General features: G+C 48.8%; 1 pseudogene; it reads left to right on the forward strand.

Annotated features, from left to right (window-relative positions):
- The first annotated feature begins 10,874 nt into the window (after positions 1 to 10,874).
- LOC149441152 (uncharacterized) lies at positions 10,875 to 13,362 on the forward strand (annotated as a pseudogene).
- The last annotated feature ends 1,417 nt before the right edge of the window (positions 13,363 to 14,779 follow it).

A 14,779-nucleotide genomic window follows, 5' to 3' on the forward strand; every position in this document is an offset into this window, starting at 1 on the left:
ACCCGCCCGTGGAGTGCCACCTTCCTGCCGTTTATAAACAGCAGCCGGACGGCAAGTGGTTAAAGCGTCTCCTATGGAGTATAACAGTGTTTCGCTATTCCACGAGCGCGCTATTTTAAAGCCTGATATGTTAGGTATCCATTTACTCGGTGCAACATCATCTTTTATAGATCACCAAAAAAAATGGTCTACATATTGTGTTTTTGTGCAATAAAATCCATTAAAGTGTACTTTTTCCAAAAAAGTTGCATTTGAAAAACCGCTGAACAAATATCATGTGACATAAAAAATTGCAATGACCACCATTTTTTTCTCCAGGGCCTATACTAAAATATATATGTAATGTTTGTGGGGTTATAAGTAATTTTCTAGCAAACAAATACTGATTTTTACGTATAGGTGTCAGAATAGGCCTGGCCTTCAAGTGGCTATTCTGGGTCTTGAACTCCTGAATGCATTTCTGAACATCAGCTGCTATATATTCCATGTTGCTGTATGCTCACCGTACCAATATACATTCATGTAATTTTGTTGGTGTGATTCAACAATGGAGTGAATACCTATGCTGTATTATACTTGATGTGATATGACATACTTGGATATTTGTATCTATTGTATAATTGTACATATATGTCTAATAAAATATTAATGCTAAAGCATTTTTGTTACATAGTGTGCTTACTCTATATATCTAAAATTATCAGCTTTTTGCAGTCCCTGTACAGCAGAGCTGGAGTGTCAGAGAAAAAAGCATTACAAGGAACCAATCAGTTAATGTGCTGACACGTGGACAAGAAGAGTGAAAGAGAAATGGGCTAATCACGGTTCTATTCTCCTTTCACTATCCATTCACAGGATGGGTTGGGTCCTAGCTAAACTTGGCTCAGAGTTGGTGGGTTGAATGACGCTGATCATTAGATCGAAGATATCTACTGGCAGAAAAAGTAAATTTTGGATTAAAGAGGAATACTGCAAAAAAAGTTGGTTTTGTGTTTTTATAATTTAATGGGATAATTGTTTTTATCTTGATATTGTTGACTGGAATTCTTCATTAAAGCGTACATATAGTCTTTCACTCATCATGAGCCACCATCACCATGTAAAGTGCTTCCCAGTTACTTACAGAGATTTGCAACCTCCAACATCTGATGCACCCTAACATACACATACTGTAGCTACATGTTCTAGGACAGCCTTTCTCAACCTTTTCAACACAGAGGAACCCTTGACATAACTTTCTGATCTCAGGGAACCCCTGCTACAAATTACTATATCTACAACTCATGATACATTAGTGTGCTGGTCAGTGGTGAGAATGTTCCTTACACTTTTAGTCATTGGAAAGTGTCCACCCTTACAGATAGCTAAAAGACCAACGGTGTCAGTGGGAACTTATCTGAGAGTCAAAAATTACTCATCGCTTAAGGAACCCCTAGCAACCTCTGGAGAAACCCTGGTTGAGAAACTCTGCTCTAGGAGGTCAATGCTTGGCCCCATCCACTCTGGTGTTCCATGTCTTCTAATTGATAAGTAAGGCAAGCCAATATATAAATGGATCAATTATGGGGCACAACGCTAGCAGAAAGCATTGCAACTCCAGCCAAAGTAGGTGAAGACTGCAGCTCCATCAGAGTGGGTAACAAGTATATACTGTACCTACCATCAGGCCTTGCAGTATCCCATATCAGCCAATCAGAATTCACATCACTAAGTCAGACCAGAACAAGATACATTCTAGTTGCTTGTCTACACATAAGAAATGGAATATAGAGTAAGCGTGTACTGGGAATATTATGTAGGCTGCCATTGTCAGTTCCTTCTGACAATGCTAGTTGAATGGCTTTCTCTGGTGACAACAACTTCTGAGTCACTGTCACAGACCAGCAGGCAGAAAGAAGTCAGAACTTCTAATATGTGTGCTTGTTCCACATGAGTGACCAAAACCACGACTGTCAGGCAACTAGCATTTTCATCAGGAGGTGAGCAATGGCAACCTTTACAGTCCCTTCAGGTTTGCTGTGAGTGTTTATTTGTTTGCCTGTTAAGCCAATTATAGAAGGATCAAAATTCGGCTGGTTTGGCAGGAACCAGATGAATTTTGATCTATCTACGGGCTGGCAAGTTGTACTGAAGTCGACCTATTGACTGACTTCAGGACAACCAGCCTTTCTGAGTTTTTTTTTTTGAGCAATCACTGCTGGCTGCTATAGCCGCTAGCAGCGATCATTCTTTTCTGCAGGTGGAGAAGGCTCATAATACTGACTGTGTTGACAGGGGAATTGGAATAGGGCAATTGAGCTGAAATACGGGCCACAGGCTAAATGAAAAGTTAATGGTAGTGCAATACAACAGCTCTAACAAAGCTTCTGCATGGAGTTGTAGACCAAAGATAGAAGCAGATTTATAGCGTAAAGCCATGCCTCTCAACTTTATGAAACGTGAAAAAGGACACTCCATGTACAGACCACTATCTTACAATTGATGCAGTGCAGTGTGCAGCTCAAGCAATAAATAATAAGAGTTAAAGAGGAAAATAGAAAAAAGAATGCATAACCAAAGCTAGTCACTTCCTTAGAGCCACACACAACATACCAGCAATAGATTGCATGCTCATGTAGAGCTACTGTATCTTCTTGAGAGCTGCTGGTTTTGGATCCCCCTATTTTCCTGCACAGCCAGGCAACACGCATTTTCCAACTTTCATTCAGAGTCAGTAATCAGTCCATGGGCTTGTTTCTGTTGTTTTATTTAGGGGAAAATAACTTGGATAGGGTCTAGGGGTATATTGGATGGCCAGCCTGGCTTGAAACCAATACACTGAGGACAAAGTTCCTAAATTCTGTATTAAAATGAGGGATCCTGGACTTTCTACTCCCTCCGGAGTGGCATCAGTCTCTTGACGGATCAGTAACACAGTCTCTGTGAGGAGCACTTGGTCCCTTCTAAGTGAGCTTCTTCAGACCCTAGCTAGAAACTGCCTATCCATCTGGCTGTCTTTGATATGAGAATTCCAGAGCAAAAGATTCCAGAACAGAATTGTAGCACTGTCCCAGGGAGAACAAGTTTGGTATGATACGTAGCAGCCCTCTATCGTGTAGGCCCTGGGGGTATAGAAGTAAACTACTTTCAGGCTGTTCACTGGGCTAGTTTCTTTCCAAGCTTGCAGGCTGTCCAGTAGACTGCGGAGTAATAATGATCACTCTTTGAGCTTCCTGTCCTTCAGCCTCCAGCCTGGAGGCAGACCCCCCTTCCCTGGGGAACCCTCCTAGGCCACGCAACAGCAACTCAACAATCAATCTTCCACCCGACTCCTACTGCTGGCTAGGCTCTCTCATAAATAGGGGCTAACCTAACCACCTTTCCAGGCCTGCGGATTGGCCAGATTTGTCTAAGTATGCAGATATTGCCTCCTTACCTCCGCCCATTCGTTTCTAGAAGTTTCCATTAACCTCCAGAAGCAGGGGGAGGCCTGGTGTGCAGAACCTTCCAGCGTGACTTCATACTGAACCCACAGTAAGTTCAGACTCACACAGCAACTATGAGTCAGCTCACCTCGCTCTGTCTATTACTAGAGTGTGCTACGCTATATTACCAAGCTTCTATGTGTGCTACAGTTTAGCTGAACCTGGTGACCACAGGAGGCTTCTGTTGATTTTTGGTAAAGCTCTGTGTTGATCTAAGAGCTCCTCTTCCCCCTCTAGCTCCAGATGGGACTCTTGCCTGCAAATGGGGCCCCATTGCAGTGCAGTGTCCCAGGTTCAGGCTTGCAAAGACAGACATTGTGAGGGACCGCCGAGCGGCACCACTAGCACTCCACTGGTCAGGCGTGCCCAGAGCGCGGAGTCTAAGCCCCAGGGTACTTGTTCACCAGGGCCCCTGATGGTGGGGATGGACTTGTAGTACCCCGAGACCAGGTCGCCTCTGCTGAGCACACCTGTCAGTGGTAGTGGTGTTCGCCAGGGGCTCCAACCAGGGAGAGCCAGATGTGAGGAGGTCGGGTGACCCCGATGGGATGGATGGATGGATGGAAGACCAGGTCGCCTCTGCTGAGCACACCTGTCAGTGGTAGTGGTGTTCGCCAGGGGCTCCAACCAGGGAGAGCCAGATGTGAGGAGGTCGGGTGACCCCGATGGGATGGATGGATGGATGGCTGAGCAAGTGCGTAGTCAGACAGGCCGAGTCGGTATTGTAGAGGACGGTAAGGTACAAGGGAGCAGGCAGAGAATCGTCGGGTCACACGCCAGGTCAGCAGCAGGAGGTCAGATCTAATAAGGGGCATCCAGGGAGAGAGGTCAGGCAAGCAAGGGTCTGGGCAGGAGAAATCAGCAAGGTCAAAGGCAATCCGGGTCAATAACTTACTAGGCACAGGTACAGGAACACAGGAAGCAGGTAAGACCAGAAGGCAACGAAATGACAGCTCAGGGACCTTTAAATATCCCGCCCTGCGCTGCCATTGGTGCCCAGCGGGCGGCCGCAGCTTCTACTGCGCATGCGCGAACTCGAACGCCGCGGCCGGCCCGGACCTAGTGCCCGTGCGCTGGGTGGAGCAGTGCGCCTGCGCCGAGCCCATCGTGGCGGGGATCGAGGAGATCCCTGACATTGCCCCCCCCCTACGGGCAACCTCCGGATGCCCACCCGATCTCTCCACCACGGGTGATCACGAAGAAACCCCCGGATAAGCCTAGGTGCATGGACATTATGGGCTGGCTCCCACGAATTGTCCTCAGGGCCGTAGCCCTTCCACTTGATGAGAAATTGGGTCTGGCCCCCCCTTCGTCGGCACTTCAGGATTGCCTCCACCTCGAATTCTTCTTCCTCTTCAACCGTTACGGCCTCCGGGGGCCTGGATTCCCGTTCTGGGAAGGCATCAGGGACTACTGGTTTCAACAGGGACACGTGGAAGACAGGGTGGACCTTGAGTGTCTCAGGGAGAACAAGTTCATAGGCCACCTCATTGACCATTCGTTTGATGCAAAAAGGGCCTATAAATTTAGGTCCCAACTTCTTTGACGGGCAGAGCAACCTCAAGTTCGACGTAGCCAGCCAAACCTTCTCTCTGGGCTGCAACACCAGATCCCCTCTTCGCTTCCTATTAAAAGCCCTCCTGTAGTCCTCTTGGGCTTGACGGATGGCTTCCTGTAGTTTCCTATTGTTGGAGGTGAAGAAGGTCAGTGCATCCTGTGTCGCTGGAATCGGGCATTCCGGGACCAAGTCCGGGAGGAAGACAGGATGAAACCCATAGTTGGCGAAGAACGGGGACTGTCCAGTTGCTGAATGGCAAGCGTTGTTGTACGCGAATTCCGCCAAAGGGAGGAGTGGCACCCAGTCGTCCTGAGAGAATGATGTGTAGCATCGAAGGTATTGCTCCAGGGTCTGATTGGTCCTTTCGGTCTGGCCATTGGTCTGAGGGTGAAAAGCCGAGGAAAGGGACAGCTTGATATCCAGGGCTTTGCACAATGCCCTCCAAAACCGCGAGGTAAACTGCACCCCACGGTCCGAGACGATGTCTTCGGGAACCCCATGCAGTCTAATGATCTCTCGGATGAAGACTTGCGCCGTCTCGGCTGCTGATGGGGTTTTCCGTAAAGGGATGAAATGGGCCATCTTGGACAAGCGGTCCACGACCACGAGAATTGCTGTGTGGTTCAGTGAAGGTGGAAGCTCGACTATGAAGTCCATGGAGATTTTCTGCCAGGGTCGTTCAGGGATGGGCAATGGACGTAGCAGGCCCCACGCCTTATTCCTTGAAGGCTTGTTCCGCTGGCAGATGGCACAGGAGCCCACGTAGTTCTTACAATCCTTGGCCATATCCGGCCACCAGAAGGAACGTCGGAGAAGTTCCAGGGTCTTGACCGGCCCAAAATGTCCTGCCAGTGGATGGTCATGGCAATGTCCCAAGACTAAGGTTCGGGCATCCTCTGGCACCACAATCCGGTCCTCCCTCCATAGGAGTCCCTCCTTGTTCTGGAGGGGGGCCCCATCGGAGGTGGACATTGCTGTGGACGCTCTCAGGATCTCGGAGTGAAGGTTTGTCTGAAGGGCCAAGAAATTTCCTGCAGGAAGAATAGTGTCGGGCACTGGAATCTCCTTGGTGTCCTCGTACATGTGTGACAACGCGTCAGGCTTCGTGTTTTTCGAGCCGGGCCTGTATGTGATGTGGAACTGGAACCTCGAGAAAAACAATGCCCATCTTGCTTGTCGTGGGCGTAGACGTTTGGCCGTCCTCAGATATTCCAGGTTCTTGTGGTCCGTGAATATCAGGATGGGGTGGGAGGCACCTTCCAGCAGGTACCTCCATTCTTCTAAAGCGGTTTTGATAGCCAGTAGCTCGCGATCCCCAATGTCGTAGTTCCTCTCCGCAGGGGTAAGTTTCCGTGAAAAGAATGCTACTGGGTGGAGTAATTCCTTGGCGCCCTTCCGCTGGGAAAGGATGGAGCCAACCGCGTTTTCAGATGCATCTACTTCTAAGATGTAGGGCAGGGAGGCGTCGGGATGGCCCAGAATGGGTGCCGAGGTAAATAACCTTTTTAATGCTTCAAAAGCTTCCTGTGCCTCGGGCGTCCATCTGAATCGCGTCCCAAGCTTGGTTAACTGAGTGATGGGGGAGACCAGACCCGAGAAGTTCTTGATGAACTTCCGGTAAAAATTTGCGAACCCAATAAAACGTTGGACACTTTTCCTGTCCGTGGGTTCAGGCCAATCTAGGATCGCTGAGACCTTCTGAGGGTCCATTGCGACCCCCGTGGTGGAGATAATCAGACCCAGAAATGTAACGCTAGCCTGTTCAAAGCAGCATTTCTCTGCTTTAGCGTACAACCCGTGCTGCCGCAACCGCCCCAACACCTTTGATACATGTACCCTGTGCTCCCCCAGGGAGGATGAAAAAATTAAAATGTCGTCTAAGTAGACGATGACAAAGATGTCCAGGAAGTCCCTAAAGATGTCGTTCACAAAGTGTTGGAAGGTGGCTGGCGCATTGCACAACCCGAAAGGCATGACCAGGTACTCAAAATGGCCGAAACGGGTGCGGAAGGCCGTCTTCCACTCATCCCCCTCCCTTATGCGAACCAAATTGTAGGCTCCCCTTAAGTCCAACTTGGTAAACACTACTGCAGTTTTTAGGCTCTGGAATAATTCAGGTACCAGTGGTAATGGGTAACGATTTTTAACGGTGACCCTATTCAGCTCCCGATAGTCAATGCATGGCCTCAAAGTCTTGTCCTTCTTTTCTACAAAGAAGATCCCTGCACCTGCTGGGGAAGTGGAGGGACGGATAAATCCCTTTCGGAGGCTATCCTCAATATAGTCCTTCAGGGCCCCTAATTCTAGCTCAGAAAGGGGAAAAATTCGCCCGAACGGAATTTCCGAACCGGGCAACAGATCAATAGGACAGTCATATGGGCGGTGGGGGGGTAGAGCATCTGCTCCCCGTTCACTGAACACATCAAGAAACTCATGGTAGGCTGCAGGGATCACTTGTTTTAGGCTGTCATCCCCTTCAGAGCACAGGAGGACCTGGGGGACCTCCGGGCCCGAAGTTCGACACAGTTCCCGACAATATGGGGAAGGGAACGAGACAACCCCAGTTTCCCAGTCAATTTGGGGGTTATGGGCCCGCAACCAAGGGAGCCCCAGAATGACTGGGAAAAGGGGTGATGCAATAGCATCCAGGCGGAGGAGTTCCCGGTGCTGACCGGCAATGGAAGTCACAATAGAAGGGGTCTCCTGGTTAACCACCCCTGATTTTATCCGGGAACCATCAGCCAAAAAGATGTGAAACCCCTTCTCCTTTGGGCGGAGGGGAATACCCTGCTGGTGAGCAAAATTGATATCCACAAAACAGCTGCATGCCCCCGAATCAACTATGGCCGTCACCTCCACGGTCCTTTCTGAAAGCTGAAAGGAGAGGGGAACAACTAAGTACTGGGACGGGTTCATATTGCCAACAGATAAAGAAGATGAGGTGAACTTACTCAGTTTCTGCGGGCAGGAACGCACCATGTGACCAGCTTCGCCGCAGTACAGGCACAGATTCTGGGAGCGTCTGCGCTGGCGTTCCTCAGGCGATAGTTTAGGCCGAGCCAGGCCTAGCTGCATGGGTTCGGGAGCATCTTCAAACGGCAGGTTCTGGGTGCTTGGCCTAGTATGTTGACTGGATCCCTGAAATGACCCCCAGGGATTTCCGCGACCCTGACCAGACCTCTCCAATCTGCGCTCCCGTAGTCTACGGTCAATTTTGATAGTGAGTGCAATCAGGTCCTCTAATGTCTCGGGCACCTCCACCCGGGCGAGCTCGTCTTTCAGAGCCTCTGATAGGCCCATACGAAACTGGTGCAAGAGTGCGAACTCGTTCCAACGAGTGTCACCCATCCAGCGCCTAAAGTCAGAGGCGTATTCCTCAGCCACCCGCCGACCTTGTCGGAGTGCGTATAATGTGGCCTCGGCCGAGGCTGCCCGTTGTGGGTCATCATATAAGATGGCCATAGCGTTAAAGAAGCTGTCGATCGTAACCAGGTGAGGGTCATTGTTTCCCCTTAGTCGGTGGGCCCAGTCTTGGGGTTCACCCTGCAACAGGGAGACAACAAACCCCACTTTCACTGATTCCGTCAAAAAGGTCCGTGGCTGCAGTTCAAAATAGAACAGACAGGAGTCACGGAATGACCGAAAGCGTGTGCGATCCCCATGGAAGCGCTCGGGTAAGGGTACTCGGGGTTCCGCCATAGGGAGTGATGTGGGAGGCCCAGGAGCCGGCTCATGGACTGCTGCGACCGGTGGTGCAGGAGCCGGGGCCTGTGAAACAGGAACAGAGATGGTGCAGGCCTGAAACCGATTCTCGATCTGCAGACATCTGTCCTGTAATGTGTTTACAGCTTGCGTCAGGGTAGCCAGGTGCCTGCAAACCTCGTCCAACGGGGAGAGTCCTCCTCGAGGCTCAGTCATGGCCTTCTGGTACTGTGAGGGACCGCCGAGCGGCACCACTAGCACTCCACTGGTCAGGCGTGCCCAGAGCGCGGAGTCTAAGCCCCAGGGTACTTGTTCACCAGGGCCCCTGATGGTGGGGATGGACTTGTAGTACCCCGAGACCAGGTCGCCTCTGCTGAGCACACCTGTCAGTGGTAGTGGTGTTCGCCAGGGGCTCCAACCAGGGAGAGCCAGATGTGAGGAGGTCGGGTGACCCCGATGGGATGGATGGATGGATGGAAGACCAGGTCGCCTCTGCTGAGCACACCTGTCAGTGGTAGTGGTGTTCGCCAGGGGCTCCAACCAGGGAGAGCCAGATGTGAGGAGGTCGGGTGACCCCGATGGGATGGATGGATGGATGGCTGAGCAAGTGCGTAGTCAGACAGGCCGAGTCGGTATTGTAGAGGACGGTAAGGTACAAGGGAGCAGGCAGAGAATCGTCGGGTCACACGCCAGGTCAGCAGCAGGAGGTCAGATCTAATAAGGGGCATCCAGGGAGAGAGGTCAGGCAAGCAAGGGTCTGGGCAGGAGAAATCAGCAAGGTCAAAGGCAATCCGGGTCAATAACTTACTAGGCACAGGTACAGGAACACAGGAAGCAGGTAAGACCAGAAGGCAACGAAATGACAGCTCAGGGACCTTTAAATATCCCGCCCTGCGCTGCCATTGGTGCCCAGCGGGCGGCCGCGGCTTCTACTGCGCATGCGCGAACTCGAACGCCGCGGCCGGCCCGGACCTAGTGCCCGTGCGCTGGGTGGAGCAGTGCGCCTGCGCCGAGCCCATCGCGGCGGGGATCGAGGAGATCCCTGACAGACATTAGCAGCATAAACGCCAAGATCTTCCAAGATTCCCCTTCTCGTGGCTGCACAGCCCCTTCCAGCCATCTCAGACTGCTTCTGTGTACTAGTAGGAAAGAGGGAGCTTTGTGTGCATCACTTTGCTAGGATGTCAGATGTCCATGGAAGCCAAGACTAGCTAGAAATATTCCCACATCTCCGCCTCCATTACAGAAGCTCGCAGGAGTGAAGGATAGCATCCTCCTGCTGAGCTGTGGCCCCCATTTGCTCCAATACTTAAAATCTAGCTGCCAAAGCAGACAAGAAACCAGGGCCAGGCAGGAGGAAGGATGGGGCCCATTACCCAATGGTTGAGAACAAAGTTGGCTTATTGGAGATAGCCAGGAGGACGTTGGTGGGAAAGAGTGCAACTGTCCTACCATGGTGTACGTCTATATCTACCCCACTAGGAAGAGCCTAGTGGATATTGGCAGGAGGCAACTGATGATCATGTAGCTATGCGAGTAGGTGACCTCAGTGCTGAAGAGTTAGTGCCTGTGTGTAGCTTATAAACTCTGAAAGCAGTACTAGCCACCATCAGCATAGAGATCCTGTGGGATTTTCCTTTTTGTACTATGCAGCCAGAAGGTTCAGGAGTCCTCAAGTTTTTCAGGTCTACTGTATATTGGGGTATCCCTACCCAAGTTCATTGTTCCCAAAAAAGAAAACAAAAAAGAAACATCTAGACTGTTCTTTGGAGTCAGTGGAAGAGTTAGGAAAATGCTGTGTGCCTGGCTCTGTGTGCTCTAAGAAATAGGAAATAGGACTGCATTCACCAGCGGCTCTGACAGGGGTGCGCTACACATACAAAGCCTTGTGTAATATATTTACAGCTTAACTGATTAATGGGGCAGCTTTTATTGGCATGAAACAATGTATTCACTTATTTTTATGTACTTTCTTTCCAGCATATCAACCATGGTGAAGATTGTCCCTAAGAGCAAAAGCAAAGCAGATTTTTGTGGCGTTGACAAGTATTATTATATTGTCAGGCCAGATCTGGGTTGTTATATGAGGTCAACAAATTTCAACAAAGGAGAAGATCTGGAGATCTTCAGCTTGCACCCGTCCTGCAGGAATGGAGATCATTACTTGGCCTTTGAAGATGACCGCTTCTACATCATCCAGTCTAACTATTACCGTCGGGTTACAAACATGAACAAAGATGATGATGCTGTTGTTTATACCCTACACCCCCGCTGTCAAGGAGGTGATTATTATTGCTCAGCTTTTGGATACTTCTACAGTTGTGACCAAAATTATTCAACCCCCAATGCTGTAAAGGGGTTTAGGGACTATAGTGTACATTTGGAATTGTATTCAGAATCAAATCCTACAAGGACGTTGTAACTACCCAAATGCAACTAAAATGACATCAATTGTTTATGTAATACAGTAGTAAATGGTTCTTATGTGGTTTCTTCATTGCCACAATTATTCAACCCCTTAAAGACTACCACTCTGAAGAACAGAGGTTCATACAGGTGCTTTCCATCAGGTATTGAAAACACCTGTGGATGTCACCGAGCAGCAATCAAGCATAATAAGCACCAATTAGGCAGCTTTAAAATGACTGTGATACTCAGCTCCTTCTAGACATTTACTGGTGTGGTTACAAACATGGTGAAGGCAAGAGAATGGTCCAGGAAGACAAGAGAAGAGGTGATTTCTCTTCACAGGAAGGGCAATGGCTATAAGAAGATTGCAAAGATGTTAAACATACCAAGAGACACCTTAGGAAGCATCATTCGCAAATTCAAGGCAAAGGGCACTGTTGAAACGCTACCTGGTCGTGGCAGAAAGAAGATGCTGACTTCGACTGCTGTGCGCTACCTGAAGCGTAGAGTGGAGAGAAGTCCCCGTGTGACTGCTGAGGAACTGAGAAAAGATTTGTCAGATGTGGGTACAGAAGTTTCAGCCCAGACAATAAGACGCACACTGCGTAATGAAGGCCTCCGTGCCAGAACTCCCAGGCGTACCCCCTTGCTGTCTCCAAAGAATAAGAAGAGTCGACTGCAGTATGCCAAAAGCCATGTGGACAAACCACAAAAGTTGTGGGATAGTGTTCTGTGGACTGATGAAACAAAATTAGAACTGTTTGGGCCCATGGATCAACGCTATGTTTGGAGGAGGAAGAACAAGGCCTATGATGAAAAGAACACCTTGCCTACTGTGAAGCATGGTGGAGGGTCAATCATGCTTTGGGGCTGTTTTGCTTCTGCAGGTACAGGGAAGCTTCAGCGTGTGCAAGGTACCATGAATTCTCTTCAGTACCAGGAGATATTGGATGGAAACGTGATGCAGTCCGTCACACACCTGAGGCTTGGGAGACGTTGGACCTTTCAACAGGACAATGATCCCAAGCATACCTCCAAGTCCACTAGAGCATGGTTGCAGAGGAAAGGCTGGAACATTTTGGAGTGGCCATCGCAGTCACCAGACTTAAATCCGATTGAGAACCTCTGGTGGGACTTAAAGAAAGCAGTTGCAGTGCGCAAGCCTAAGAATGTGACTGAACTGGAGGCCTTTGCCCATGAAGAATGGGCGAAGATACCCGTAGATCGCTGCAAGACACTTGTGTCAAGCTATGCTTCACGTTTAAAAGCTGTTATAACTGTAAAAGGATGCTGTACTAAGTACTAAGATTGAATGTCACTTGGGGGTTGAATAAAACTGATAATGCTGTGAGCACAGAAAAGACATTTGTGGTTATTTCATTATAACTGTTATGTTATATTTGTCTGACCTACAAGTGCCTCTTTAATGTAAATGTAAGCAAGATGACTGAATGATCAAAAGCAATGTCAAACTGGCCAAAACACTCAATTTCAGTGGGGGTTGAATAATTTTGGTCACAACTGTATATCATTTTCCAAAGCCTTGGGGTCTATCGCCGAACAACCAACATGAACAAATATGAAGAGGGTGAAGAATTCACGCTACATCCAGAATGCAAAGATGGCATTTATTACTTTGGTATTAAAAGTTACTACTATTTTGTAAGGCCCGATGACCAGTGGGGAATTCAGTACACCAGGTGTACCAACTTCAATACAAATGAAGGTGCTGAAACCTTCTCATTCCATAGCAGTGTCTACGGCTTTCTGCCTGGCGGTCTGGCTATTGCCAAGGGTCCATCTTTTGGTGAATGGGTGTGCATCAAGACCATCAGCAATGACTCCCAGACTCCTGTTGAATGGAAGAAGCGGGTAACCAAGAAGGTTGGGTATGACAAGGAGAAGACATCCAGTATAGAGCACAACTGGAAAATATCAGCAACTGCCTCAGTTGAGACAGGAGGGTTGACTGCTTTGATTGCCAAAGCCCAGTTTTCCCTTTCTGCTGAATATGGTGGATGTAGTACAAACACAGAGAAGGAAAATTGGAACGAGGCCACTGAAGTTGAAGAGATATTAACTCTCACCTTGCAGCCAGAACAAAAAATATTTATCTATGTCTACCAGGTCGGTCTAGGCAAAGAGCCTGTGCTACATTGCCAGTACATGAGAATTCTTAAAACATCCACCCCACCTACTGATAACCCCCTGCTACCTGCACAAGATTAATGACTATGTTTGGTGATGGGGCATCCATGAATTACTGGCTACTATTAGCAGTGCATGGTAGTCATTTAAAATAGATCTCTACCCTAACTGGATGTAATGTAGTTTGCTAAGACAAATATGTATAAAAAATGATTGCTATCGTTTTTTTCAATAAAATACTGTTTTCATCTTTTCCTTTACCTTAGTTCTGCTAATTATTTCCAGCCTCTTTTATCCACTTCCAGTCTACATGTACTTTTTCCAGCATTGACTGTATTTTATTTTTATAGTTGCCAACATTTCAAAACATTTCAAGGGATACATTTGGTTTGCTGAGTCCAGCAAGCCAATGAATGCAGAGAATGTATTTTAATTAGGGGTGGGGCATTCATTAAAAATGGTATTACAAGAGGCAAATCATTAACCTAATGTAACACTTTAAACATATTAGACAGCTATTACAGCTACACAGCTAGTTGCTATGCTGCAGGTTGCACACTTCTGACTGCTGCACTCCCAGCATACAAACTGCAGAGGTCAGGAGTATATACAGTGCCCCCTTCCCCCACCCACCACCATCATATCCACTCTTGCACCACTGCTTCTGAACAGTTCTAGCATCACTGTCTTCCATGTACACATCTGCCACCACTGTCCCTTCCCCAGCACCAATGCACCCTGTACCTACCTCATACACCTCTGACAACACTACACCCCCCCCCCCACACACACACCTTTGCTACCAATGGCCCCAAGCTTCTGTACCCTCATAACATCTCAGCTACCACTCAATTCCCTCACATCTCTATGCCATGAATGTTCCCTCCCCATACACCTCTGTACCTCCCATCACACCTCCTCCACCGTTGTACCCTCGCACGCCTCTGTATCCCCCATACACCTCCAGCACTATAGACTTACACACCTCTGCACACCCCAACACCACTCTTCCTCTTCTAGAGGTGTTCAAGAGTGTGCTATGGTGAGAGTGCAGAGTTCAGGAGAGCACTACACACAGAGTGCAAGGTTCAGGAGTGTACAGAGTGCAGAGTTCAGCAGAGCACTACACACAGAGTGCAAGGTTCAGGAAAGCACTACACACAGAGTGCAGGGTTCAGGAGTGTGCAGAGTTCAGGGGAGCACTACACACAGAGTGCAGGGTTCAGGAGTGTGCAATGTATAGAATGCATGGTTCAGGAGTGCACTACGCATAGAGTGCAGGGTTCAGGAGTGCGCTATGTACAGAGTGCAGGGTTCAGGAGTGGGCTATGTACAGAGTGCAGGGTTCAGGAGTGCGCTATGTACAGAGTGCAGGGTTCAGGAGTGCGCTATGTACAGAGTGCAGGGTTCAGGAGTGCACTATGTACAGATTGCAGGGTTCAGGAGTGCGCTATGTACAGATTGCAGGGTTCAGGAGTGTGCTATGTACAGATTGCAG

Source organism: Staurois parvus, unplaced genomic scaffold, assembly GCF_062004578.1.
Source record: "Staurois parvus isolate SC_StPar_1 unplaced genomic scaffold, SC_StPar_1.0 ptg001022l, whole genome shotgun sequence".
In the NCBI taxonomy this organism is placed as follows: Eukaryota; Metazoa; Chordata; class Amphibia; order Anura; family Ranidae; genus Staurois; species Staurois parvus.